The sequence below is a fragment of the Mastacembelus armatus genome, chromosome 1, assembly GCF_900324485.2.
Source record: "Mastacembelus armatus chromosome 1, fMasArm1.2, whole genome shotgun sequence".
In the NCBI taxonomy this organism is placed as follows: domain Eukaryota; kingdom Metazoa; phylum Chordata; class Actinopteri; order Synbranchiformes; family Mastacembelidae; genus Mastacembelus; species Mastacembelus armatus.
The window spans coordinates 6,567,776-6,595,556 of record NC_046633.1 but is presented as its reverse complement, the minus strand read 5'-3'; the positions used below and the strand labels follow the sequence as shown (position 1 = coordinate 6,595,556).

Below are 27,781 nucleotides of genomic sequence, written 5' to 3'. Positions count from 1 at the left end.
AGTCTGAACTTTTGACACACTTGAAGCAAGTGTTTGACAGCAGTGACAGTTTGTTTACATCCTGCTGCGTCTGTGCTCAGTTTCAAAGATTCTTTCGGATTACCTGAGAGTAACCATGGGGAATACTCCTGGGGTTTTTGTTTTTTTTTAAACTGACTGTCTATTGGTACTTCAGCATTACTTTTCTTGTCACATATTTAAGTGTTTTGTTTGTTTGATTCCTTTCTTTATCTTGTTTTTGGCAGTTTGGCCTTTGCTAATGCAACAATCAACTATGTCAAAACCTTATGTCAGCAATCATTTATATTGTCACAAATACTCAAACATAATTAAGACATACAAGACAAGGCTCTGAGAAAGCCTTTTCACATAGCAGGATGAGGCCAGATGAATAAATGGTGCTTTTAAATATTGCAAATTAGGACTTTAGCAAGTGAAAGTGTATTTTATTTTTACTTTTCTGGTAATTTGTGCTGACAAATTACTTGTAAGTTAATGGACCACAATAAATTCAGTACATGTTTACCTCAATTTGTACCAGAAATGAAAAAAAAAAACAACAAAAAAATCAGACATCAGCCCAATTACACTGCCAGAGAAATGTCAAGATAACAGGATCAAGTATAGCTGAAACAATTAGTTGATTGATGCATTAGGAAAATACACACACACACACACACGCAAATTAATTGGTAACGATTTTGATAATTGATAAATAGTTTTCTAACTTTTTCAAGCCAAAATGTCAGCCTCCATTGCTTTTCCAATCATTGCACACTGAATATTTTTACATTTTGGTTTGTTACTCAGACAAAACAAAGAAATTTGAAGACAACGCCTTAGGCTTTTACTGTGATGGCCTAGTACTTTCTGACATTTTGGAGCCCTAAACAATTCAAGAAAACAATCATTTAATTGAGAATGAGAATAAATAATCGAGATGCAGCTCCATTTCAATTTGCCTTCTAAGTTTTTCTGACATATATTCCTCTTTTATTCAAAGTATTTTAAAGTAGAACAGATAATTTAGGGGTTTTCCTATCACACATGGAGGAAACAGCATTGTTTAGGCAGCAGCGGTAGCTCTGTTGCACAGCAAATTAAACTGGTTTTGCTTAACTAATGAATCTAACACTCAATAAGCACCCCTCTCTTCTTTGCTACAGGCCTAGAGCTCAGAGGCCCCCAGACGCGATACCATCCCCACTCGGCTCATCAGTCACCCTGGGCAGTCTCTCCCCAAATGGGACCCCCTGATGCCCAGTAATGGCTGTTTGATGACCCTCATAAAAGGAGTCAATGTATTGATGGAACCCTTTGAGGACAAACCTAATTTGTATGAGGATCAATTCAGTCAATTCATAAGAAAAGAACCAGCGGACAGAGAGGTGGTGTGTGTGTGTGTGTGTAGGAGTGTTCTAGACTTCAAGACGTAACCCTACACCTGTGACCTCGCACATCTGACCGTGTGCTCACATTGACATACACAATTTGTTTTAATAATAGTCTGTCCTGTTGTTATTAAATAATTGAATCCCTCTCCGATCAAATTACCACATGAAGGACTGCACATTATATTATGCATGTCACTGCTGTCTGCCATGCACTGTGCTTTGTGTCATCAATTTTTATGAGTGGGCTACATGCATATATAGGTGATCTATTCAGGGTATTATGAAGCTCTGAAACCGTGGTCAATTTATTAATGCTGCTGTAAACGGAATTCAAATAAATACAGTGCTGACACATCATTATGGTACCTATCAAATTGGCAGAACAAACGTTTAGTACATTTGATTACAGATAAATGAAACTGGAAGGCCTCATCAGATAACAGCTGTTGGGATGCAAGAAGAGGAGTGACTACAAGGAGAAAGTAGGGAATGGTTAAATGCTCTTTCGTGTTTTAGAAATAAAAAAAATCAGGCAATGCTCAATTGAGCCAAAAGTTGTTCCTTTAAATGCAGTAACTTTCTAAGCTTAAACACAATCTCACACAGCAGACAAGATTAATTCATTTTCCTGAGTCAAAGAGGGCTCTGAACTATAAGAGAGTAGCTCTAATCAGGTGTATAGCTGAGGTGATCCTCCAGATATTGCTCTCAGAATAATCAGTGTCTGGGCGAAGCCCTGCTGCCCTGGCCTCTGCTTACCTAATGAGACCCCATGCTCGTGATTTCTCGGCGTGCTCCAGCTCGCCAGCCCACTCCTGCTCCACCCAGGGAAAAGAAGACAAGGAGGAGGAGGAGGAGGGATTCTGCACATCATTTGCATGTGCAGAATCAGGAATGATATCCACAGAGAGTCAGTCAGGAAGGAAGGGGCTGGATAAAAAAAAAAAAAAAAAAAAAGACGAGGCTGGGGAAAAGAAGTGTGCTCTCTGACCACGAATGCTTCCAGAATCGGGTCAGGTTTTTCTCTCTTCATCTTCAGGATGAGTGAAACAAGTGATAAATGAAATAAGCCACCAAAGAGTTCCTGTCTTCTAAAAGCGATGAGGGAGGGGGTGGCAGGTGAAGTCATAGGAAAGACAGAAAAAAAAAAAAAAGAATAAAGAGAAGAGAAAAAGCAGAGGGGTAGGGGTGGAGGGAGTGAGGGAGTTTTTTAATGGAATCCAATGGCAAGTCCTGATGTCGAGGAGAGGAGAGAGTGGAGAGCCCCAGTGTCTGCAGCTCCAAAAGAGGATGTGATGAGACTGCATGGCTAATGAAGCAGTACTCCTCTCTGGCTCCACAGAGAGCCCAGCCTTTTCTTATTCCCATTCATCATTAATTCAACAACGTTGATAATTTCATTAGTTTTTTTTTTCCCGCGCATTTTCCAGGGCCTTTATCAATAAATGATGGGCAATGGACCAGGGGCTGCCCCTACTTAGCTAAACACACACTTCTCTCTCTCTCTCTCTCTCCAATCTTTTTCTTTTTCCTTCACTTTCATACCAGCAAATGTGGACTAGTAGTAGCAGTATGGAGCCAAAACTGGGTCTAAGGTCCAGATAGAACATAGAACATTTGCTAATTAACAGTACTATATACACCCTAATCGCCATTCTAATAGATTTTTTATAACTCTTTTCTTCTAACCAAATTTATCCCCTAAATGTAAAGAATAGTTCAGAATCCTAATCTGAAACAGGTCTATTGGAAAGTACATCTTCACATACCAGGAACACCATATATATACATTAAGTTACAACCAGTTGTCAAAATGTAACTTCCAAATTCATGTGTTTCCCTAACTAACATTTCAAAAAAAATCTTTCTGAATTCCTGATTTACTTAATGCCTTTACTGTATTTGCCTCAAACTGAAAAAAGGGAGAAGGTGCATTCTGGGACCGATCATCGTGGGAGCTAACATATGGCACTCACAGTGACACAGAGGGTATCGCAGGTAAATAAACCAGTATCTGGCACACCACAGTCGAGTCTGCCTTGGCACTGTTGTAGTGACATAGGGAGCTTGGCCAGGGTATGCATGTATGCACACACACAGGCAGACACACTCAAAACACACACAGCTTGATTAGGGGCTCTGAGGGGCTGGATCCAGGGATTACTCTAACCACATTTATTTATTAACTCTCAATTAAGTATGGGTGTCCCAAGGCTTAGAGTGGCTTAGTGAGCAAGTGGGAGCTCAAGCACGTTTTGATGACAGTCAAGGCCCCTGATCTCAGTTCACTCCATTTTGCTGATTAAATATAAGCTTTTCATCTGTGGATACAATGCTATTAATTAAATCATTAGATGAGTGATTCAGTTATGAGCAAAGGGAGCACTGAAAAGAGAGATTCATACAAGTAGCTCACTGCAAAAACTACTGAAATATTCATTAATTTAAAAAAATCTTAATTCATTGACAAGGATTACATGTGTAGAGACCCACTCTCTTCCTTCACTGGGCCAGCCCCCTTCAGCATGGGCACATAGCCCCTTTTTGATCACATGATGCAGGGATCAAACAAACACAGGAATCACACACACACACACACACACACACACACACACGCACACACACATGCAATAGAATAATGGCTGAGCTATGCTGCACACACACATACACTGTACACAAAGCTACAATGGGCCTATTAAGAATATTGCATTTTAAACAGTTCTTTAATGAAATATAACCACGGAGTTGTAATAGCTTGCACTGGGGAAGTAGGGTCACTGTAAATGTAAAGGGTAGAACTGAGTTGTGGTTTGTTTCCCTGCTGAAATACAAACTAAACATGATGCAAAGTGTTTGTATTTGGAGTGCATCTCGCAGCTTACATAAGGGCTCGCTTCACATACAGATACAATGTTTAAGAGAAATGCATCTGAAATCTACATATTTCAATGGAAAGACAAAGTTCTGAACAAAAGCTGGAAACAGCTAAACTTTTCAGCAGATAAAGACCAATTGTCAAATTAAAATGTACAGTATGTTGGATAAACAACACAATACAATACATTGAATATTCCAAAATCTAGTTTTGTAGCATATGTATGCAGTATCAATATATTCTAATATTTCTAGTACATTTTCAAATAGTTGAATAGATTGATTGGGAAAATAGCAATATGAAAAAGAGGTGTTTGGGGAAGTAGAAAAAGGGTTTGTGGGAGGCAGTGGGAGAGGCTGATGTTCACAGACAGCTACAGCAATCGGTGCAGTGTAATATGAAACAAAGCCGCAGGTTCTTCTTTACTGTAGACACTTCTTTCACCCCTTGCTGACATGAGAGCGCAGGAGTTAGTAGAGGAGTTGGCTGTGATAGATGGACAGGTAGAGTGAAAGAGATACTGAGAGGCAATGAAAAAGTTGGGAGAAGGAAAGAGATAAAGAATTAAAGAGCGAGCTTTGTCTTTCAGGAGCCAACGTTCTGGGAGGCCTGTCGGAGAAGGTGAGAGCTGTCGAGCAGATAGAGGCAGACTGAGCGAGCAGGTGGAGGAGAGCGAGACGGAGCAGGTCAAAGCTTCAGTGCTGCCACCCAGGAAGCTAAAGGCCATGCAATCAGCATGGCAGGGACCACAGCTGTGTGAAGCTATGATGGCTGAGCTACTGAAAAGATACTGACAACACACTGTAACTCTCTACTGGCAGAAAGCAGCACTGCTCTTCATGTTCTTGATGGCTAAAACCAGTATGACAGGTAGGTACTGACAGAGGAACGCTCATTTAAGTTTACATGTGTTTGCACCAGTTTGCACTCAATAACATACAGAGGTGCCTCTTATTAAAGGGGGAGTGCATGAAAATTACAAAGAAATATTTTGTAGTTTACTCCCATGTCCAGATGTCCAGAAATAACCTACTCTGGGATGTCTGCTGCTCTTGCTCTGAAACAATGGAAGGCAACAGGATTTTGTGCACAAAGAACAGACAAATATATGTGAAGAAGACAAAGACTAGCGAGCTGAAAGTAGTAGTTCATTAGATAGAGGTAGATAGTAAAATATTAAAGTGAAATATTGACCTGGTGATGGCAGTTATAAAAACCTAAGGATTCACAAGAGGCATTAGAGTTCCTCTAGTCGAGGACATGAATGTCTGTACAATATCAAGGCAATGCTTCCAATGGTTACACAAAAATCCTCGATCTGAAACTCACGGCATCATTAGGGGATCAGCATTATCAGATGGCCTCATCCTCTGAGGACCATGGAATGTCTGTAAAAAGTTTTATGCCAATGAAACCGATATATAGAAAAATTGGTCCCGACCGACCAAAAAACATTGCCATCCCAGGAACTTCGGCTTAATCAAAATGTGTTTTCTCTAGCCTGTTGTCTATAGAATATAAATCCATATGCACTGTTTTTAACCAAAGTATTTTCAACCACAGAAAGCATCTCAATGAAAATGGTTTACAACATGTGAACCGCTTGCCAGGGATCATCACCTCCAGATAAAACGAAACTAAACTAAGATACTGTATTTTTTCTTGTAACTGGTGAGTCAAGATTTCAAAGGTGAACATATTGAAATGGCAAGACTAGAGGAGTACAAATCAATCTACAAAAACACACAACCACGAGCAAATGGTCATTACACTAACACTGAAGGGACTGAAGACTAACCTTAAGAATGAATGGAATCGATTGAGCGCAGAAGGTTTCATGCTACAACACAAATCTACAAACAACAATGCAGTTGTAGGGTCTGGTTCATGGCTGCAAGTGAAACCAGTGGCAGAGGTACAAAAGCAGATGAGAAGGATGCTCCTCCTGCCTAGACAGAGTTATGAGGTTTGAACATCTGCCAGTTCACCTCCCATAGGGGAGTGTCGGTGGGCTCTTCAAACACCCTGCGTGGGTCCTCCTCCTTTTGATGCTCCTAGAGAGGGACAGGACAGGGGGAACAGGAGACACACCTCCACACACGCTGCTGAGCTTTACTGGAGCAGATGGAAAAAAGGGAAAAAGTAAAGATTGAGATGATAGCAGAAATAGAAATTTACAGAATCAGATGGTAATAATTTGGTGTAAATGAGAAACAGGAAGGAAAATGGTCTGCATAAAAAGCTTTTACAGCATCATGCTGTGTCCAAAATTGTATCTCTATCTCCACATTTCCATAGTATAAGAGCGTTGGTTTATGTGGTGACCTGGGCCACCAGATGAATCTGATTCACACTAAATATAGTTTCTTCTCCAACATGATTATAATTTTCGTGAGTATGATTGAGGTAATCATTGTGGGGGCACCTGAACTCCTGCATCTTTGCCATCTTTTGTATCAAAGATTGTCACAGTAAGTGTTGGTCTTTTGTCATCCTTGACATCATCGTAACTGAGGTTGATTTAATGCAATTCTCCTCAAAATGTCAAATGTAATGTAAAATGTAATGTAAAATGTAAAATAAAGCTGCAATTCACTAATATAATATTTAAAATAATGAATATTTCAGTATAAAACATTTTCATTATCTCTTAATTTGATCATTGTTTAATTAGTTGTTTATATTTGGGAGCATATCTGACATAGAAAAGCAGAATAAGTTCAATTTGCTGCTGATCTGCCAAGTCACGTGACTGATACATCCTTTTAGCTCCAAACAGCTAAAGAACATGCTCTTAATACACAGAATATAAACAGGGTCCCTTTGCCTAAGTAAAGCTGTCAATGGTTGGGTGCCTTCTGTAAATTTGAGTTTTTCTCAGTGTTTTATTGGCTGCTGAAGACAGAACCATTACTCAGCAGTATCTTGGAGATTTATTCTGGGCAAAAAACTTACATTGTGTGTGTAAGTGGACACTGGGTGTTTAGTCTCTGGCTTTATTAACCCCAAACAATGCACACAGATGTACAATTCTATTTAGACCATTGGGAGATCAAAAATGACTCCTCAAAGGAACACCTTTTGGGTAATTGACAGGATGTTTGTAAAAAAAACAAAAACAAAAACAAAACAGAAAGAACCATAAATAAATGAATGCATGAGGCCTTTGTGTGGTTTGGGCTGAGCATCTGGTATCAAACATACTCACATTTTGCGGATAAAAGCCATGACAGAAAAATTACAGCAACAATCAGTTAAACCCTGTACAAGAGGAAAGGCTGTTTCTCACTGGTCTCCAATGGCTACCGTTTGACTGACAAGTGTAGGTGAGAGCTAAGCTAGGGAGACCAGCAATCAAATGGACAATGGAAGTCTCACCCGCGCTGATGTACAGATAAAAACATCTTACACAATCGGATCTTCAAAGACAGAGGACTGAGGAGCAGTCATGTTGAAACATTTCAAAAGTGTTTCTGAATTATTGAAGAGCCCTGGGTCTTGTGGTGACATGATAACAAACCAATGAGCTTAACAATCAGCTAAGAAGAAATGAACCTGTTTAAAAAAAAAACACACAAACGTCCAAATTGAGAAGTTATTAAAAACCAAGTAATATGACATAGGGCAGTGAGAACTGTTAGCATTCATTCCACAAAGTGCTGTCATAAGAGCCATTTGACCATATAAAATAACACACAACTCTATTATCTACTGCAGCAGGGACAGTGCTGAACCAGCCCAGCTGACTGGAGCTACACCACCATTTGAGCTAAGGGCATTGTGAGGAATGGATACTGGGAGGCAGACATGAATCATATGTCTGGGAATTAAGTCCACAGCATTTAATATAGTGGGAGTGTACTTCTGTTCAGAGCCATGTGGTCCCAGCAAGACCTAGACAGGGAAAACAAATCTGTAATGGGCGCACAATTGAATCAGGTGTCTGGTCCTCTTAAGGAAATTAAGTTGTCGCCAGAGCGGGGCCACTTAATGAGAGGCAGCCTTGCGGACAGTGACGAATGGAGGGTGACACTGAAAAGAGTGTGAGGCCGCCACAATATCTGCATTTGGACTGGTGATGATTTTTCATCCATGACCCCCTCCCCACCTCCTCCCCCCATGCTTCTTTCTCTCTCTCCCTCAGAAACACAAATGCACACACATATATACACTTTGCCTTGAATCCCTCCACCCTTCGGTTTCCAAGGCTTTACTGGGGACCCATTTGCCCCCTGTGTTTGCCCCTAGCCATTTATTTGCACATACATTCATGGGAATGATGACAGCTAATAAAGAGGGGAATCTTCTTTCCATGTGTTTTTACTTCATGTTGCATCTGGATGGTGGTCATTATGCGATTTTGATAGATGTTTCTCAATTGTCACAGTCACTTGCAGCAGAACATACACAGCACATCATCCACTATTGATAGAGAAATATACAATACCATCTAGTTGCAAGCAAACCCTACTACTCAATTATGACTCAGTTATAATACCATTTTAAACAGATGTTATACAAAAACTGCCACTGTATAACATACTTTAGACAAAATCGAATGTATTTCAATGGGGACAAGGTACAAAAAAGGAAAAACTATACAAGAGTCCATAGAAACAGACAAAATGCTGTTGTAGTGTTCAATCTTGTCTTCTTGAGCACAGTTATGTGTGCTCACGCGCAACAAGAAGGAAGGGTAGTGTGTGTCCAAAGTCTGAAAAATGGCAACACGCAGCTCATTCTCAACCTACACTTGACCCAGATTTCAAAGCACCATTTAGAGCATTATGTAACCCACAATTTACCAGTGCACGCTCCACACCAGTCCAGTTTTTATGGAATGCATTTATATGCTGGTCTTAGTAATCAACACACAATAGAAGTAAACGTTTATGTGATGATGAATATAACATGAATAATATTGTTCATGTCCAAACACTTCACAGCCAAGACGGATTATCCACACGATCATCTAGTCTTCTTGATTAGGCACACACGCACGCACGCACGCACATACACACACACACACACACACACACACACACACACACACACACATCCATGAGTGACAAACACAAACATATATAAATAAATTATATAATTTCATATCTCTTGTATAAATATGCAGAAGCTAGAATATTACTGTTTCAAGAATTGTATTGCTCCTCTTCTGAATGCGTGTTTGCTTTTCACTGTCATCTGATTGTAACTGTTGATCTTCCATAATTGTTCACTTTGTGGTCAGAAATTCAACAAAATGCCTGAGATTGATGGAGCCATATATTTATATTTTGCGGTTTGCTTCAAGTTTGCTTTTATGTTTAATTGCTTTGTTTTAACTTTATTTGTTAATTTGGAAAGCACTTTGTACTCTGTAAGAAAAGTGCTATACAAAAAAGTTATTATGATTATGATTAAGGGGGTGGCTTCATGACTCGTGTCCTAGTGAGTACTGACAAAATTTCAAATGACTGCAGTGTTATTGGGGACGTGGACATTGACGAGGCAATAGGCTCACTCACAGATTGATACTGGGACAGACCCGATCACTACCTGGAAAATACTGAACACATAGATGGACAGTGTAGATTGAGCAGATATTTTTACAACTGCCTGTGAAATCTAAATATACATAGTTGAGTATTTGATTATCAAAACATGTCTGATACATTATCACCGTATATTTGTTCACTTTATTTGTGTACACCAAGCAAGAACCAGATTTGCTCTTTCCCTTGTACTAGTGAACTATTAAAATACAGACTGATATGCAACTTCTGAGTGAAAAGCTCAGCAATCTGTCACCTAAATGGATTAACCTCATGTCAGAGATATTGCCACTAAACATGGAGACATGGAAATTTCTGCCATGGCAAAAAGGAGGAGAGGAGTCATTCTCATTCCCATGAGTTGCTCCATCACTGTCTTCAATCCTGCATTAAATGGATGTGAAGGGAGGTTTCTCAATAGTTTTCATCCTTCTGTACTATGTTACCAACAATCAAGTACTCCTTCTTTCTAAAAAGTTTAAAAACTGCCTTTACAATCTCCTGTGGTACTTCTGTTCCTTAGAAGAATCCTGATTAATACCCATTTCAATCTTATGTTTGACCTCCCCCCTTATTTTCAGCAGAAACTACACCTACAGAAACATCTACAATGCTAATTCAATAGTGTATTCCTTGTATAACACAAACAGACTGGACCAATACTCAACATTTAGGTTTCCCACATTGATTAATTCTCTTTCATAAATGACCCGACGTGGCCTCCTGTAAGCATAATGGCAGTACTTGGAAACAGCTGTAGCATGGTGACGATCAATGTCTGTCCCTTCAGCACAGTAATTGTGAAGCCAGAGAATGGCTAAGTAGCCAAGGCTGGTGATACAGGATGGCTGCTCATGTATGCCTTTTAAAGTTCTACTCCATCCATCCAGACAAGACTTGGGCTTAGATTTAGTTGTGTGGATGGAAGCAGCACTGTAACAAAAATATGACTGTGGAATGTGGTAGAACTGTACAATTCGATGAGGCTTCAACACCCCTCCTCTTTCACTCCATCTCTCCCAGCTGACTGAGTATGAATAATTGACCTCATAGTCTGGGCCCCTGCTCATTACTGGGGGAAGTGTCGGTCTGGTTTGTGATGCTATGAGGGAAGGTGTGAGCACCCACCGTCTACATGCCTGGCTTGGTTTTCCGCTGTACCTCTGACCACACACCAGTGCTTCATCTTTAATGGCCTGTGCAGTGATCGGACATCCAGCCTCTCCAACCTTCCAGCCTTGCCCACTTCATCAAGCAGGTGAACAGGTGGGCAGTAACACATCTGCTGCCAGAGAGGAGTTTTTCAAGAATTCTTAAGGATTCTCTTGTGAATTTAAGGAGTTTTGGGCAGGATTATCAAAAGGTGCAGGGGTAGACGAGGGAGTGAACACTGACAAGCAGGAAACTTCTGTGGGAAAGTTTTCAGGTACACACTCAAACTAGAAGAAAACTATTCATGGTCCTAAGGTGAGTACCCTACTTGTATGGAGTCATGAGTATTTTGATACAGAAGTTAGGAAAAAAATCTAAAAAAAAAAGTTGCATGGGGCAAAGTAGTGCAGTAGCTAAAACTCAAGCCCAACAAATTCACAGCACATCACATTTTAATCTTCATGTCAAACAAAAAAAAAAAAAATTAATTAAATAACTTTAAGGCTCAGTTGTTACTCATAGGGTACAGAAATTCTTAGGTCACCACACAACCCGTTTGCACTGCAGTACAGTGAATCTGACACATCTGTAGCCACATAGGACGGACAGATAAGGCTGGTGAGTGAAGCCACTGAACACTGCTGAGGAAAACAATAGCTGATGAGACGCCCCACAACACATCAATCACACAAGTCTGTCAGCTCAGCTCCCTGCTGAGGGATCCATGGGAAGCAAAAGAGGGACCACACAAAACACAAAGCCTGCAAATGAAAAGAGCTACAGTATAGATTACTGTGTGATGAGCAGCCAAACAAGGACAGAGACGAGGGATGGATGAACATGTGTGGGTCATGTCCATAAGGACAGTAAAGGAATGTGAAAGCAAGTACGTAGCAGGAATTATGTGCCTTGATCTTGGATAGTGTTAAAGTCAGAAACAGAAAAACAGCACTATACCCCTAGTTATGCATTCTGAGTGTATTTCTTTTGAATTACTGTTATTTAAATATTATTATTTAATATTGTTGGTACTGGTTTGTTATTTAGTTGGATTTAGCATTGTCTGAAATCTATTTTTAGTGTTTCATTTCCATTTACTTCATAGTTTGAGACTATTTTCTGTTTTAACTATAGAACAAAATACAATTTGCAACAGTGAAAGGGCAAAGTCCAGATATGTAAGAAATGAAGCACACTGTAAAACTAATAACTTCATTCCACCACTAAATCAAGATTGCCATGCAGGTTGATTTTCTGCCCAAAGGAATATCATTCAAGCAGTAGCTGAGGACATGCAACAGTATCTATGGCACACTCTGGTATATATTATAATCACAAATTATTTCAGTGCTGAGATTGTCCACACACGAAAAACAACAGCAGTGGCTGGTTGTCCAGACATTAAAACTAGCTCATGTTTTACGCTGTTCTGACAAGTGAACTCTTGAGGTTGTCAAAGTCATGTGTGTCATCTCAAAGTAGTAAAAGTGGGAGTAGTACATTATATTTATACTGACACAAAACTTCTATGGGGTAGGTTGAGGTGGATGGTTGCGTCATCGAGAGACCACAGTTCCTGCTCTAACTCATACCAGCAGTTAGCATTGGTTTTATTTAATCATGATAGCAATGCTTTCCTAACCTTATCAATGATCATGTTCTTACCCAAATATACTTCCTAGTTATCTAACCTTGCAAAGCAGATTTTTTTAAAACATATTTTAAATCATGATTTTTTCATATCCTTGCTGACTTGCTAGCAGTCTTCTTTTTGACTGCCTTTTTTGGCAAATTGCTATGTGGATTAAAACCACTGTCAATAGGATGAATGGTGCACAATCAATGGCTGGACACGAACCAGGACATAAATGTGTATACTCATGCCACAGACAATGTAAACAAAAGAGGGACCTCCTCATAAATTCGTTGATCCTAGTCCTAGTCTTACAAAATGGAGTTTGGAAATTCTGTTGTAGAAACACTTGTCAATGCCATAGCCTGTTGTTCTGATGATACTATTTAAGTCACATGACTGACAAATACAGGAAGAGCTCAGCTCTTGCCATCTACACCAGGATAGCAACATTACAGTACTGCTCATTCTGATGGGAACTTACTTATGAAAAAAAAAAAACCTTTTTGATGTTTTTTGCATTTAGGGGTTATTTAGCAAAAATTTGAAAGCAAAGCATTTATGACATTCACAGTGTGAACAAGTCCTACATCACACAGACAAACAGCACCAATCCATAGCCCAAAATTCCTTGAATTAATTCCCAGGCATGACAAATATATAATCCAAATGCTGAGCAAGCTCAGTCCAAAATGTGTGAGTAGCACAAGTTTCATTCCACAGAAAGAAAGAAAAAAAGACAGGTGTCTTACCCACAATGTGGATGAAGGAGATTATCAGAGCTGTTTCTGGTTGTTTCATTGGTCGCAGGCAGCCAAGGATTCTGGAGGAGAATATCGCAGAGCTGTCATTGTGTTTTCTGGAGGGGGAGAGGATGGAGAGAGGTTGTTTGAACTGTGAGTAAACGCTGTGAAAATGGTGGAGCTGGCATATTTACACCCAGGGTCTGCACATGGGGATACATGCAACGTTTTAATGTCACCCATTTGACAGCATCATTTCATAGATGTTTTGAAGGCTCCCCCTCATTAGCTGGGTTGGGACTACATTTAGCACAGCTTTGAGTTTCTAAAGACAATGGCTGCCAAACCTCAAGGCCATTAACAAACAACAAAGGAAAGGGTAAAAATCAAAGCACCAATGGTTCATTTTTGCTAACTTGAGTGAAAAGTTCCCAGCCTGTGAAAAAGTGACATGATAAATGGAGGATCCACAGTGGGCTCCTTAAAATAGTGCAGACATTCCACTGACTGAATGTAATTTAAACATAAATTTAAGTTATTCATGTTTCACATTCAATGTTTTTTTTTTTAATGTTTTGTTTATAAAACATTTTTTAAAATACTGAAAAATGCCCTTACAGTGAGCTAAAACCCAAAGTCATATCTTCAAATGTCTTGCCCAAAGGTCAAAAATAATGTTAAACTTTTTTTCAAGCACAAATATTGCTGGTTCAAGCATCTTCAGTGTGAGGATTTGGCACTGTTTATTGCAAAGCATATTGTTTAGAGGTGTTAACTGTACTTTCTACATTGGAAAATCAGGGTGGGCATTTCACTATTTTCACCGCTTCATAAATCAAACAATTAATTGATGAGAAAATACATTATTTGCTCTCCTGATCAATGATACAGAACACTAAAGAGCATTAAATCTCTTGAGAGATGAGATATTCAGGACAACAAATGCAAGATACCTGGTTCTGTTAAACAACTAATTGAATAATCGTCAACTTGTTTCATGATTTTAACAGTGGTCTTAGGTTGAATCAGTCTCATCTTCAAATATTAAGAATGGTGTTACAAAATGCATAGTTATTTCACTGTATTTTATTTTCACTCAGTCAGATCTTGATATAAGAAAAAAGGCGCCATGATGTTTTGTTTGATGATCTGTAAGAAAATCAGGTAGAAAGAAACACATCTAAAAGGGCCTTTCCATTTACTCTTTGTCTTTCTCTGTCTTCTCCTCAAAAGCAGCACAACAATCTACTTGTGTTACAACTTCTCCTACTCTGACGTTTAGTCACAGCAAGTATTTACCTCCCAATTACTGCCCTTCTTCTCGTTACAGCGGGGGCCCCATAAAAGTGAACAAACAATAACAACGGTGAAGGCTCCTCAGCAAAAAGAGACACAGTATAATCTGGGCAGACATGGTAAAGAGGGGTGTGGAAAGAGCTCGTACTGATGGAGATGAAATTGAACTTGATTAAAAAGCAAACAAAACAAACCCCCCTACAAAACACAAACACTGCACACACTTTGTGAATGGGCCCACACAAAGCTACTATGTAGCTACCTGAGCGCTCCTGAGGAGGCGAGAAAAAATAGACAAGCGTTTAAAAGGAGGGATCGTCTTCTGTTTGGCTGACATATTTACACAATTATGTGCAGGATCCAAAGCAGCACAACCGGCATTTCTCCTTCTCGACAAGTCACAGGAAGTTTAGTTTTTGGTTTTTTTTTTTATTTCTCGCCTCCCTTTTTACTTTTGTGTCAAGTTGATTAAATGAGAGTGTGTGACAACTGCAGTGTAATACTATCTGGCAGAACAGTGTCATCATTTTTCCTGATGGAGTTATACTGACTTAGCCAACTCTCCCTCAATTAATATTAAGGTTTTTACGTGCTACTTCACCTAAATGATACACAAGCACCCACTGAAGCTGCTCTGCTGCATTCCTGAAGCCTTATAACATAGGTTTGATTGAATGTTTTCTGGCAGAACTCAACTAATTGATTTATTTACATTATGAAACACATGAACCTAAATATTTTCATACTTTCATATTGATTCCACAGGATAATTAAAAGCATCACAACTGACTTGTTCAATATTTACATGTTAATATATCATATGCTCATAACGAAAGAGTTCATGCAATAAAAGTACAATAAAATACATGGCACATGATATAATGCTATGGGCAATTAAATTCAGCTGCACAAAAAGGACCACACAGCCCTTATACATATTCACTCTCCCACTGAAATCCATAGGAATTGCTAAGTCATCTTCCATGTCTCTGAGGCATTCACGTACAATGGCACTTTTATCATATGCTTATCAGTGGTGGCCCCTCTCTTATAGAGCTCGATCTTTTGGCCCCTCAATCACGGAGCATATTACTCCTCTGTCAGAGCAAAGCACTTCCTAACGACAGGGAGGCCAGCTGGGACTGAGGAGAGGGCAGGAGGCACATGCATTAACATAATAATCCAACCACACTCCCACAGGCCCCGGGGCCAGACAGCATATTAGGTAGGCCCCCCTCATGAAGGTCCTTGCAGAGAAATAAAGCTGCTTTATGGTGAGCCTGTCAACCTGTGGAGAAGGCGAGGATTTACCTGTGCTAATTGTTGAGTGAAAAAAAATAAACAGGGCACTAATAGTCCCACATGCGTTAACAGTGATCTTGTTACCAAAAGGCTAAGTGTTGGGTAATGTGAGGTATAACTTAACCTAGTTCCGAATATCTCTCGATGGATTAAAGAGAATAAGTAAGGCTGTTTCTTTCTCTCCCTCTCTTTGTGCACTTGCTTTGTTGCCTTCTACATCACACTGCAACACAACATAACCTAGTAGCCTGACACATATTTGTGAGTATAGGAAGCATCTTCTTGCCTCCTCATATTTACTGAAGTGAAATGCAGAGAGACACAGGCTTTGAGGACAAGAGAGACCGAGAGAGGAGAGAATAAGGGGGTTGGGTTTTGGTTCCGCTGCCTTCCCTGTGGCTGGGGAACATTAGCAGCATGCACCGAGGCCTGTGATCCTTTGCACTGGGGTCCCATGGTACCTAGTGTGGCCTGCACATTTAAAACCACATGAGACACTTGCTATCACTGTGTCAAAGCCATCATAATAAAGCCATGCAGCTACAGCACAATGCTTATGCCTGGAGACACAACAACAAAAAGCCAATACACCAGCAACAAGAGAAAAAGTGCAACAAAAAAAAAAGACTCAAGTTCAGCTATTCTGTAAAAACTTCAGCTTCTGCCAAACCCAATTCAGCATCACATCCACTAGTAGAAAAATAAATTTCTTACAGAGAAGAGAACCAGCAAGTAATGTAAAGAGCTGTGTGGAGCATTTTCATTGGGAGGCCTGTCTAGCACACCCTGACTGTCAGAGCACCTCTAATGTGAATGTCCTACTGACTGCTACTGTAAGGCTGTCAGTCGCTGCTTGGGGTCCTTGACTGAAGACTCTCACTTGCAGTTCATACACAGTAGTACTTCAGTGGTGAGAGAGAGACAGGCAAGCTGGAAAAGAAGAATGAAGAGAAAGAGGAGCTCCACAAATCATTTTGATCAAGAGACAAGGTAGCAGTGAGAAAGACCTCCCCAAGCCCCCACCCCACGAGGAGACAACTCTCTAATTGGTGGAAAGGGCAGCCTGTCCGTGGCCGTATACGCTCTCAGATCTCTCACAGGACAGCCAAGGCAACGTGCCAATTACTGCCAATTGTTGGCCTGTGGTTGAGATGTGGACAGTTGTCCACATGGAATAAGAGTGAAGGACTGGCAAATGCTCTAACTGATGTTGATATTGTATAGTGTAACACCAATTAAATATGGCAATATAATATGATTAGCTCCCAAACTTTCAGAAAATCGTTTTTCATTTAGCATATTGATCATGATTTTTTGGTTGTTTAAATCTAGCTATCATTCATCATCAATACATGCTGCCATGTACAGCATGGAGAAGGCTTCTTTACCACAACCTGACTGAGCCTGGACCAAACCAAATGTAGCCCATGTTTAGTGGGGCCAAGAGACCATTATGTGAGGTCTTCTTGCCAGAAGTTCAACATATACTACTTCATCCGTTTCCCATTAGCTGCTCATCATGGTATAGGTCAAAGCTAGAGCACAACCTCTCCTAGCAGTTATACAGATGAAGAGAATAACAGGCCTTTATAACTCTGCTCACCCATCGTTCATAACAAGGAATCCAGAAAGTGTAGCAGAGAGGAGCGAAAACAGTCATAATTCTTGCTCAACTAAAAATCACTATAATGCTCTTTAATTGTGTAGGCAAAAATCTTTTCAAAAGAGCATGGTAATTTTACCCTATTAAATTATTCAGTACACATTAATAACGGTCGGGGCTGGGGTGGACGAGAGCGGCTGTTTTAGGAGTGATGAGCTGCCGAAGCTCGTAGACAGGATACAGCTGGCAGGCAGTTTTAAGCCTTGTTTTAAAGTTGCATTTTCAAATAAATGGTATTAAAAAATGACCCAGAGTAACCCTGAATGGTAGTGGGACTAGATGATGGCGCAGGGCTTTAAACATACTCATAAAAGATGTCTCTGTTGAACAACTTCTCTGTGATAATGTGAATAGAAGCAGCTAATTTAATAACAGATGAATATTTTTGGGTCATTTGCTATCAACACATTTTAGCCAAGACTATAAGGCTGAGCTTCAGTGAAACACATATATAAGGTTTGTTTTGTAGCCTTCAAAATGTGAATATACAGTGAACACAAGTATAGAAAAGAAAAGGCAAATAGAAAATAATGACATATCTCCACTATAGAAAATTCTCATTTTTAATGGCTGTTCATCCATGTGTTTCAAATAGTTAGCATCATAGAAGAATAACAGATAAAAAGAGAAAAGGTCACAACCAAGATCTGATGAAGGGCAGCTTTCACTATAGGCTTTAAGGAATTCCAGGCAGCAGATACCACATTGAAGAGGGTGATGTAAATGAGAATTTTCATGAACCATGCACCAGCAAAGGTAATATACATAATTGGGAAGAGGGGTGGTAAGAATTGGGGGGGGGGGGGGGGGGGGGTCTCTATCAAATACAGACAAGAAGCTACACTTTCTATACTTAATAATTAATATAATACACTGTGCACACACATATTGTATGGCATGCATATCATCCATCCACTGAACAATGACTTTTAAGTGCACTAGAACATATTGAGCCTGACAAAATATGCACAAAATCTGTGCGAGATGAAATACGCCTCTTCCCCCAAATAAGGATGGAAAAAAAGGCAACAAATGCCTTCCCTAGGCAAAGAGAGCTTAACTATTCTTCTCAGTTCAAAGTCAGGGGTCTACTCTAAATATTTGTGTATTAAACATAACATATAAGATGGAATAAATGGGGAAGTCTAAAACAAGTGTAGGGCCTGCAGGAGAAAACAACATGGAATGGCAATGCTTCTTAATGTCAGTCCGACTCACACAAAGAACCATGGTGAAAAACAAGGCAAGGCTGCATGTGGAAAGTGTAAATGAGTACGACTCAGATGCTGCCTAAAAATGAAGCAGAAAATGCTGGTATGACTGGTCAGGTACAGATATCACCACCTAACCTTTATTAGTTTGAGAAAAAGATTAGGAGGGAAAAAAAACATACAAGCAAAACATTTCTATGTAAACAGTTACATCTCAGTTGGAACTAATCAATGTCAACTTATACAGCTTTCGAGGTATGCATCAAGGGCCACTGTAAGGAGGCACCATGCAGCATGATTAAATCTAAATACGCTGACTCTTAGACTGCTTGTTTATTGAAGCAAGTCAGGGGGTGTTTCTGAGCCTCAGAACTGCATTTAAAGCTGATTTGGCTCCTTCAGACAGCTCTGCATCCGACTTCCTGTTGTCGACTCGCAGTTGCCACAGAAAAATTGCTGCTGCAGCCTTAGACAACCTACAGCACTTTGTATGCCGAAAGAAAAGAGTTAATTAGAAATACAAATTCTCCCAGATTGTTATTAATGGGAACTGTAGAGTAAGCAACACATATTTTGTGCCCATAAGTAATTCTCAGGTATCTTTGATCTGTGGCCCACAGCGGATGCTGCTGCGTACCGCTGTCTGGCTTCTGGGACTCTGCCAGCACCAGACATCTGGCTACTTTGTTATCATTGGCTGATCTGCTCCCAGGAGGCCACTCTTGTGACACCAGGCAGAGAGTGTCCTGGCAAGGAAAATTATCAGCACATTTTGAGTGGATTAGAGTTCCAAAGTGGTCTTCAAATCTCTACAGGGGTCTGGTGAGCCATGCTCTACCGGGGGGTTCCTCAGGGCTCTGTTTTGACACCACTGTTGATTTGAAAGGAAACGAGGGTATGGCTCCCACTGTTGCATCACAGGTTTCAGGCACCATCTTAGGAAATGAAAAAAGGCCCCCCAATTATGATCTGTCAGATGAGGAAGAAGAAAATGCACCAAAGACTACACTTGATTAGTGCGGAGATTCAGAGTAGCAGCAAATTTCTGTACTAGAGTGCCGTATACTGTTTATAATCCAGTGCCATACATGGGAAAAATCTATTAAGACTGCATTCATTTTTACTGACTAATGCAGTTTTGCTGTTTAATTTCTGCAGCTATGAAATTTTCAGTCACGTTCATAATACCTTTGCCTTGAGCTTTTTTAACTCTAAGGGAGTTAAATATGACTCCATCTCAGAGGTTGTGTCTGACACTACGTCGCAGAAAACACTTGTTTAGAGGTCAAAGAAAAGAATGCAGCCTAAGCACTGGCATAGTGGAGGGAAAAATGCCATGATGTGACAATCTGAACCTTATTCATAGGATTGATTGGGGTATCGTGTCTTCTTTTTTCTCTTGGCGTTTCCATTTGTGAATACAAAGCTGCGGTGACCCATAAATATTACATGGTGTGGAGATGCAAAGCAGGAATTAATGACTGGGGTGTGTGTGTGAGAGAGAGCGTGTGTATGGCAGGTCCCAATGGGATTCTGCTTAGACAGGCGGGCATGGTGAGGGTGTGGTCTCTCTCTCTCTCTCTGTCTCACTCTCACACACACAATGTAGACTGTATTTTTTTTCCCCATTGGGCTGCAGTATTTTTGGCCAGTGTGCAAACCTCCCTGTCAGTGGATTTGCAATGAATTGCTCTGTATGTGCACCCAGCCACTCTGTTTTAACTCTTATTATTTGTTCTGGACAGAAAGAGGACTGCAGCTTGAAAATCACTTTGTTTTGTTTCGATTAATGCAGAAATTACTAGTTGATTACTCAGCTCATGGTTTGACAACATTTTGATAACTCAAAGTCTTTAAACAAGCATAAATAACAAACATGCTCCACTTTCAGCTTCTGAAATGTGAGGATCTGTTGCTTTTATTTTGTTTTAAATCACTATACACTAAATATTTCTGGATTTTTTTTTGCTGTTGGTCAGACAAAATAAGAACTTTAGAGCACTGTCGACTTGATATTTGGAAATTTGTCACAGGGAATATATGGCAAGTTTTCTCTTCTTTAAGGAAAAATGGCAAAGACAGTCTGGATCTAGTATCTCAATTCTGAGGATCTGCTGTTTTTCTGTCTTATGCGAAAGTAAATGTTAAGTGCAAAAATGTCAGAAGACATGACCTTGCACATTAAGTAATAAAGTAAGTTTGATGGAAGTTTTTCATTCAAGAATGTTATAGGTTGTTTGATATTGAAAACCATCATTAGCTGCAGCCCTACTCCCTCTGTTATACACAGTAATATGATACAACATGAGTACTTTGTTATTTGACATCATGAACCAAGTTGTGGACCGAAATGTGATTACTGCATACTGAATTTCAAACACTGTCATAAAACACAGCACATGTGATGGGGGCATTCTGAGGTAATGACAAAGCAGCTGTATGACGATACAAGTAAGAGACAGACAAGCAGCAAAATACAAAAACAGAAAAAGAGAGAGCGAGAGACTGAGACTTTTCCTCTCTACTTAGCATGATGAATCGGTTAAGGAGGGGCCACTTGACACCTGTCACCTAACCAGCCAGGCACAATTACCTCCAATGGGAGGACGGGGGACTTGCTAGGGAGTTGCGCATAGCTCCCAGTGAAAAAGACTAGCGTTTGAAGATCATTAGTGTTACAGGCCCTGTCTTCGTGGCCCTGTCCAATCTCCTGAATGGCTTGCTTTGATCACTGCACTGCGTTTTTGTCAATAGTATGGGTACACCGCATAAATTATAAAGTTATACACACAAAGTCAGCAGGTAAAATGCCACACTCAATTTCTGTTTCAACCAGAGATGGGGCAGCTGCTTGCAGGTAATGAGCATCATCATCATTCTGCAGCCAATAATGTGTTGCTATCATGTTTAGGCCAATGGCTTCTCAGAATGGCCCTCATATGTTTCAAGTACACTAAGAAAAAGAATGTAAAGCTTCTCAGAAAAGACTACAGTCTTGTCTAAATGTGAATTCAGATTTCTGTTAGCATCTCAGATTGTGAAATTAGACTAATGTCACTGTTACACCTATGATAAGGAGTACTTTTAAAGAATGTTAGGCAGGTAAATGTGACAAAAATGATCTGTGTTCAAGAGGAGGATATACTAGTAATATTTTTAAATATACATAATAAATAGGTAAATAGTAAATGTTGCATACTTTCCATACGTTAATAAAATTAGTCAAGAATGTATGCGCACATTTACCTGGAAACTTTAAGAATGAGGTTGTTCAATCTTAAATATCATAATCTGTAGAGGTTGAAGGACAGTTCAATATTAACACCAATGAAGCTTTCAAAACAGCAGCGCACTGCAGTGGTTCCAGTGAAGAAAAATGATCATTATAGCTGATAAGGCATGGGCTTCAAATGATGACAGTGTGACAGCAGAGAGCTTTTTAATTTGTCGGATCAGATTGTGACATGCTCCATCACAGGACGAAGGAAATCTTTTCATTTGTGCAGAAGAAAGGGGGAAAGGAGGTCAATTAGCATCAACCATTAGACAACCCAGTGACAAGCAATATATTACTGCATTGGGACAGTCAAACTAATGAGAGAAGCAGCAGAAATGTTCATCCAGGTTGGAGAGAATCCTGCAATCATCCTGCTACATTCATCACTTGTATAGTGCCTGACATAGAAATTCTTTATAGTCACATGCTGCAAATCGTTATTACGTGTGTACGCTTCCTTCCACACCATTTCATTTGTTGTCATGTGAGGTCAGGTTTACTGAAAGGATGTCTGTCATGTCAATGCAACATCAAATGGCTGTAGTTTACAGTAATTCCTGCTTTACTACATTGTTAAATTTAGATTTTGTGTTGCTTCTGTTCTGTGTGCTTATTTCAATCTAATCTGTTAAGAACTGTAGGATATTTTATGCTGTGAGAATGCCCACATTGTTTTAAAGATCACAAAGGCTTCCACCAATATGATCATTGCCAAAAGCAGCATGAGAGGATTTCATTTTATCAGAAGAGACAATCTCAAAGGCAGTATTTTTTTTTCCTTTGCCAGACAGGCTTTATTTGACTGGCTGTCAGATATAACGCGCCTCTCTCGATATTGATCTGAAGTACCTAAAGGTATGTGACATCATTATGAGGCTTGACCTTATCATCTGCTGCCCTGCAGCCTATAGGCAGGGCTGGGCCAGAATCTAATGCCTTCCCCCCAAAGGTTGGTACTAGTAGGGAAATTGGTTGTGGTATTATTTGTTTTCCTGACCTCATGGCACCGCTCACTCTCAAGGACTCTAATCAGTCATGCCCTAAGAATGGCTTCACTACTAGTCCAGGTTAGCTGGCTTTGCTGCTGGTTACTTTACTGTTGTCTACATTAGTGATGATACTGGTAATAACAGCATGAAGTAATATGAAGCCAACAACAACAACACTGAAATAATCTGCTTAATTGTCAGAAAGATCTACAAAAAGCAAATTATGATAAATAATGCTTTAAACGACACTGCATATATTTTGAAATGTACTTGTTTTTATACTGTCTTGCACATACAACTATAATATGGTTAAGGAAAGAGGGTTGTTAAGTCTAGTGAAGGTGTGTTTAAGGGAAAACAGCTAAAACATTTGATTAAAGCTGGACTAATCAACATTTTTACATTTACATTAACATAAAACGTATTTCTGTGTAACATGAAAGGTGCCACTTGTAGTGATAAAACTATGGATCATATGATCTGGCCCTGCAACTCTGGAGCATTTTAGCTTCTTTCAGCTAACTGTTTCGGTTGTACGACCCACAACTTTACTGTTTTGCTTATCTGCTCTCAACAAGCAGCTTTTTTTCTGGGAAAGATGTCTGATAAAAACATCAGCCTGCCAAAGATCAAATGGCAGACACACAAAGCTAGCAACCAGATGATGGGGCAGTGTTTATATCTAATTCCACTGCCCCAATTCCAAGTGGCCAAAAAAATATTAATGCAGCTTTACGTTCCGGGAAAACCCAACTGTTGACTGTGACTGTTATAATATATATATATCTACATATATAAACAACAATCAGTCCAAATTGTTGATCTGCTAAAGCTGAATTCAACTTTCTGCACATACAGCCATGTAGGCTGTACATGGCTAAACAACAAAGGGGTTTATGGATAAGCCTAGAACACAGATGATCGCAGACGATTGCAGAAGGTCCAATGCTCACAACTCCCAAATCTCAACTACGAGTTCTTTGGCTCTGCAGGTCCTGCATGTTGATTGGTTGATCCAACTTTGGTTGATCCACTGTTGGAAGGTGGCTGATAAGGCGCAACTTTTATGAAAAAAGCTTATGGCAGCAAGTTGTGACATAAGATAGTGTAACACTTGGCAATGGCATATTCCTTTTCATATGATGGCTCCATCCAACTGTTTTGCAGACTAATGCGTAACAGTTTGAGATAACTCAAAACTATGATATACACCGTTACAGTTATTTATAGATTACTTCTCAGAAAAGATGCTTAAGTGGCAACATGCCATCATAATTTGATGGCATCACATACCAGTTGAGCTGCAATTGAAGAGCAGCTTTTGAAACCTGTTTCATTGTTCCCTTTAAGAGTTACAGTACAGTGTGTGACATTTAGGAAATCCTGAAGGCTTCTACCTTTTGTTGTATGCATTTAAACAACACATTAAAGGCAGAATATTCCTTGTGGAACCTGTCACTTTCCCAGGTAAAGCAGATGAATACATAAAGTGCCGCTGTTACTGGCTGAAACTCCCACTACTTTGTGTGATTTGCTGTTGCCTTGAGTTAGATCTCTTTGTAGGCCCTCTCCCAACAAGCATTGACCTTCTGCTCCGACATGTAAAGAGCTCCACAAGATCAGAAAAGGGAGGGGGAGGAGGGGGGAGCTGTGAATAAAGGCATCACCACTGTGAGCAGCCAAGAGACTTCATCCACTTCACTCCACACTTCTCTCCCTCTCCTCTGTCTCTCGGTGTAGCTTTATCCTTGTGTTCAGTCTAGGAGCAGAGATACCTTGTTGACGGCACAAAGGAGCGGTTCTGTAATAAAAACAGCTGTCTCTGGTGGTCTCGGTGTAATTGGGATTGTTAACGTGGAGAGCTCCTGAGGGAGGCGGAGAAGAGTATGTCTTTGTGTAAAGCACACAGACACCTTCTGCAGCACTCCTTGATTCGGATGTAAGTAAGAGAGTGAGGAGGAAAAAAAAAAAAGCAAACAAGTCACCTGAGTTATATCAAGCCTTGCTGCATGTGCTCCCTCTATTATACTTTAGTTTTACTTTTATTTTCAGACAGTGCAGATTTATTTATATGTAGTAAAGCTCCTTGAACTGAGAACAATCTTTTCTCAATTCCAGGTTGAGTTTATGTTTTTAAAGCCAAGCTGTGACTGCCAGGTATGACACAAATTGAAGCAAAAAATATTTAAAATGGAAAGAGCATTTAGTTCACTATACAGCAGAATTTAAAAATCATATAAAAAAGCAAGCAATCTCAAAGGTGTCAGCTATTCAATTATTAGGTAAAATCAATCTTACATGCCATTATAATCAGCATACTTGCATTCCTCAATCAAACCTCACCATAAGTTGGATTTATTTATTTATACTTTTAAAAAAAATCTTTAAGATAATTGTATAATTTAGCATAGAAATGTTTAACGGTAGCTTCTATACACATAAAAATACAAAATAAACATTGCAAAATTAAAACTGCATTATATATTATTTAACACCCTAACTTTGTAAGCCCAAAAGGTTTGTAATTCCTACTAAAATAGCTGGTATTGCTCCTTAATTGTGTTTCTGTTTGCCATGGTAGACCTTTCAAATGTAATTCTGTTAAACTGTCTGACACAGTGTCCTCCCTCTAACGCGAGAGCGCTGTTGGCACGGGAAGTAAAAGTCTTAGGTACGTGAACACACTCGCGAAAAGTGTTGAAAATGTACTTCAAAGTCAATTGCTTGGGAGCAGCTCTGGCTGATTTATTTGACTTAAGATATACTTTTTTTGTGTGTTTCATTGCGGATGAAAATTTTATACACCGATTTAGAGGTGGTGAAATATAAATGATTTCTTTAAAGTTTCATCATAAATCAGTCTGTCGGTATATGTGAGCAGACACTGATTGCTCCTTGATGTCTCCTGAGCCTGATCTCTGTCTCCTGATGTCTGGAGGTGGCTCCAGCAGCGCCTGTTGTGTCCCGCTGGGGAGACAACATCTTTCTGCAGCTGGATGGTTCTGCAAATGTAAAACTGCTGTGCAGCAACACCAGCGGGCTTTTTGTCGTAGCCGTGGGGACATACTAAATGTCTATGCGCATCAAAACAACAAAAAAAAAAAAAACAAAAAAAAAACAAAAAAAAAACGGGGGCTGACATCTAGTCTTTCACAAAGAGCCGCGGTATAGAAGAGCGCGTCTACCGCCGTGTTAACGCAGCTCTGACATACATAGTCTCGATTCAAAAGCTTTTAGACCTTTATTGAAGCAATGGCCACATACCAGGGCGGGGATGTGTAGCCTATAATTAGGATAAGACCATATTGAAATAATCAGCAGTGAAACAGCGTGAATTTAATGTAGATCCACTAACATTAATATATTATTAACACATTTAGGAAGATTTAGGAATAAGGCCACTATCTGCCATTGATCATTGCTTCACACCTGCTACAAGATTTGTGACATTCCCGTGTGTGTGTGTGTGTGTGTGTGAGTCTGTGTGTGTGTGTGTGTGTGTGCGTGTGTGTGTGGAGAGAGAGAAAGGGGTGTTTCGAAAATTACAGGAAAGGGAAAAAACACAAGAGGCATTGTTTTTTTTTTACTTTCTAATTTCCAGGAGCTTGGGTACATTCTACTATTTGCCCTCCTATAGACGTGACCATATTAAATGAATTAGACATCCCCTGTTAATTACATCGTCGATTGAATGTTTTAATTACGTTGCCAATGATGTGGCTTAATTAGAGGGGAGATAAGATAATAGCCTGCTATGACAAGTATATGGATTTGCAGTTAAATGCTGCTAATTATTTTAAACAACTCAACTTGCCATCCATTAAATCACTCGAGTCATATTTGCATCCAAAATGTAAAGCAACAAAAATGGAAAATAAAAGAAAATCGCCTGTAATTTTCTGGCAAAGAGTGATTTAGATTTTACACAGGTTGTTTCACAAGACAAGGAAAACTGGCAGAGCAACAAAAGGAGAAAAAAAAAATTACAGATGATAATCTGAAGCCTTTCTTATATTTAGATATAAATGAATAAAATTAGAGCAGTTGTTAATCATAGCAGAATGTGTTTTAAATTGTTTACAACTTGTATTTTAGTCACGTGTGTTAAACTCGTACTAATATATTTTTGACTGTAAGATAATCATTTTCATCTATTTTGACCTAAAGCTTTGGAGTGGAGTTGTTCATATTAGGGGACAGGCTTGCCTGTTTGGCATGGAGTTACATTTTGTTTACAATAGTGATCGATACAATATATTAATGTGCAAGAAATCGGAATTCGAAAAGTCTCTAAACTTCATAAGACGCTGTGTTGGTGGTAAGAAGTAGAGTCATTTGAAATAAATGCCTTGTCGCAGACTGCCCATGCGCAGAGTCCCCAGCGGCGGCGGCGGTAGCGGTGGTGGTGGTGGTGGTGGTGTGGCTAATGAAGAATAATAAATCATGAAAGGGTTTCTCAGGTACAGCTGAAAAGAGTGTGTGCGTGAGAGAGTGAGAGACAGAGAGAGCTGCAGAGAGAGAGCGAGAGAGAGAGAGGGGGTGTGTGTGAGGGAGAGAGAGAGAGAGCGAGAGAGAGACAGAGAGAGAGAGAGAGAGAGAGAGAGAGAGGCTCAGTCTGCCCTTCGCCTCAGAGCACAGGCAGTTCGGGTCCCCGCAGCATTCAACGTAGTCGGAGAGGTACAGTACAGAGACTGTCA

The 27,781-nt window shown here is 39.8% G+C and overlaps 1 long non-coding RNA gene across 1 annotated transcript in view; it reads right to left on the bottom strand.

The window, feature by feature from the left end:
- LOC113128445 (uncharacterized) overlaps nt 1–27,781 on the bottom strand; it is a 107,510-nt gene that overhangs the window by 23,842 nt on the left and 55,887 nt on the right. Inside the window, exon 2 of the long non-coding RNA XR_003295515.1 lies at nt 13,356–13,462. This is a non-coding gene — a long non-coding RNA (uncharacterized LOC113128445). The remainder of the gene's footprint in view (nt 1–13,355; nt 13,463–27,781) is intronic.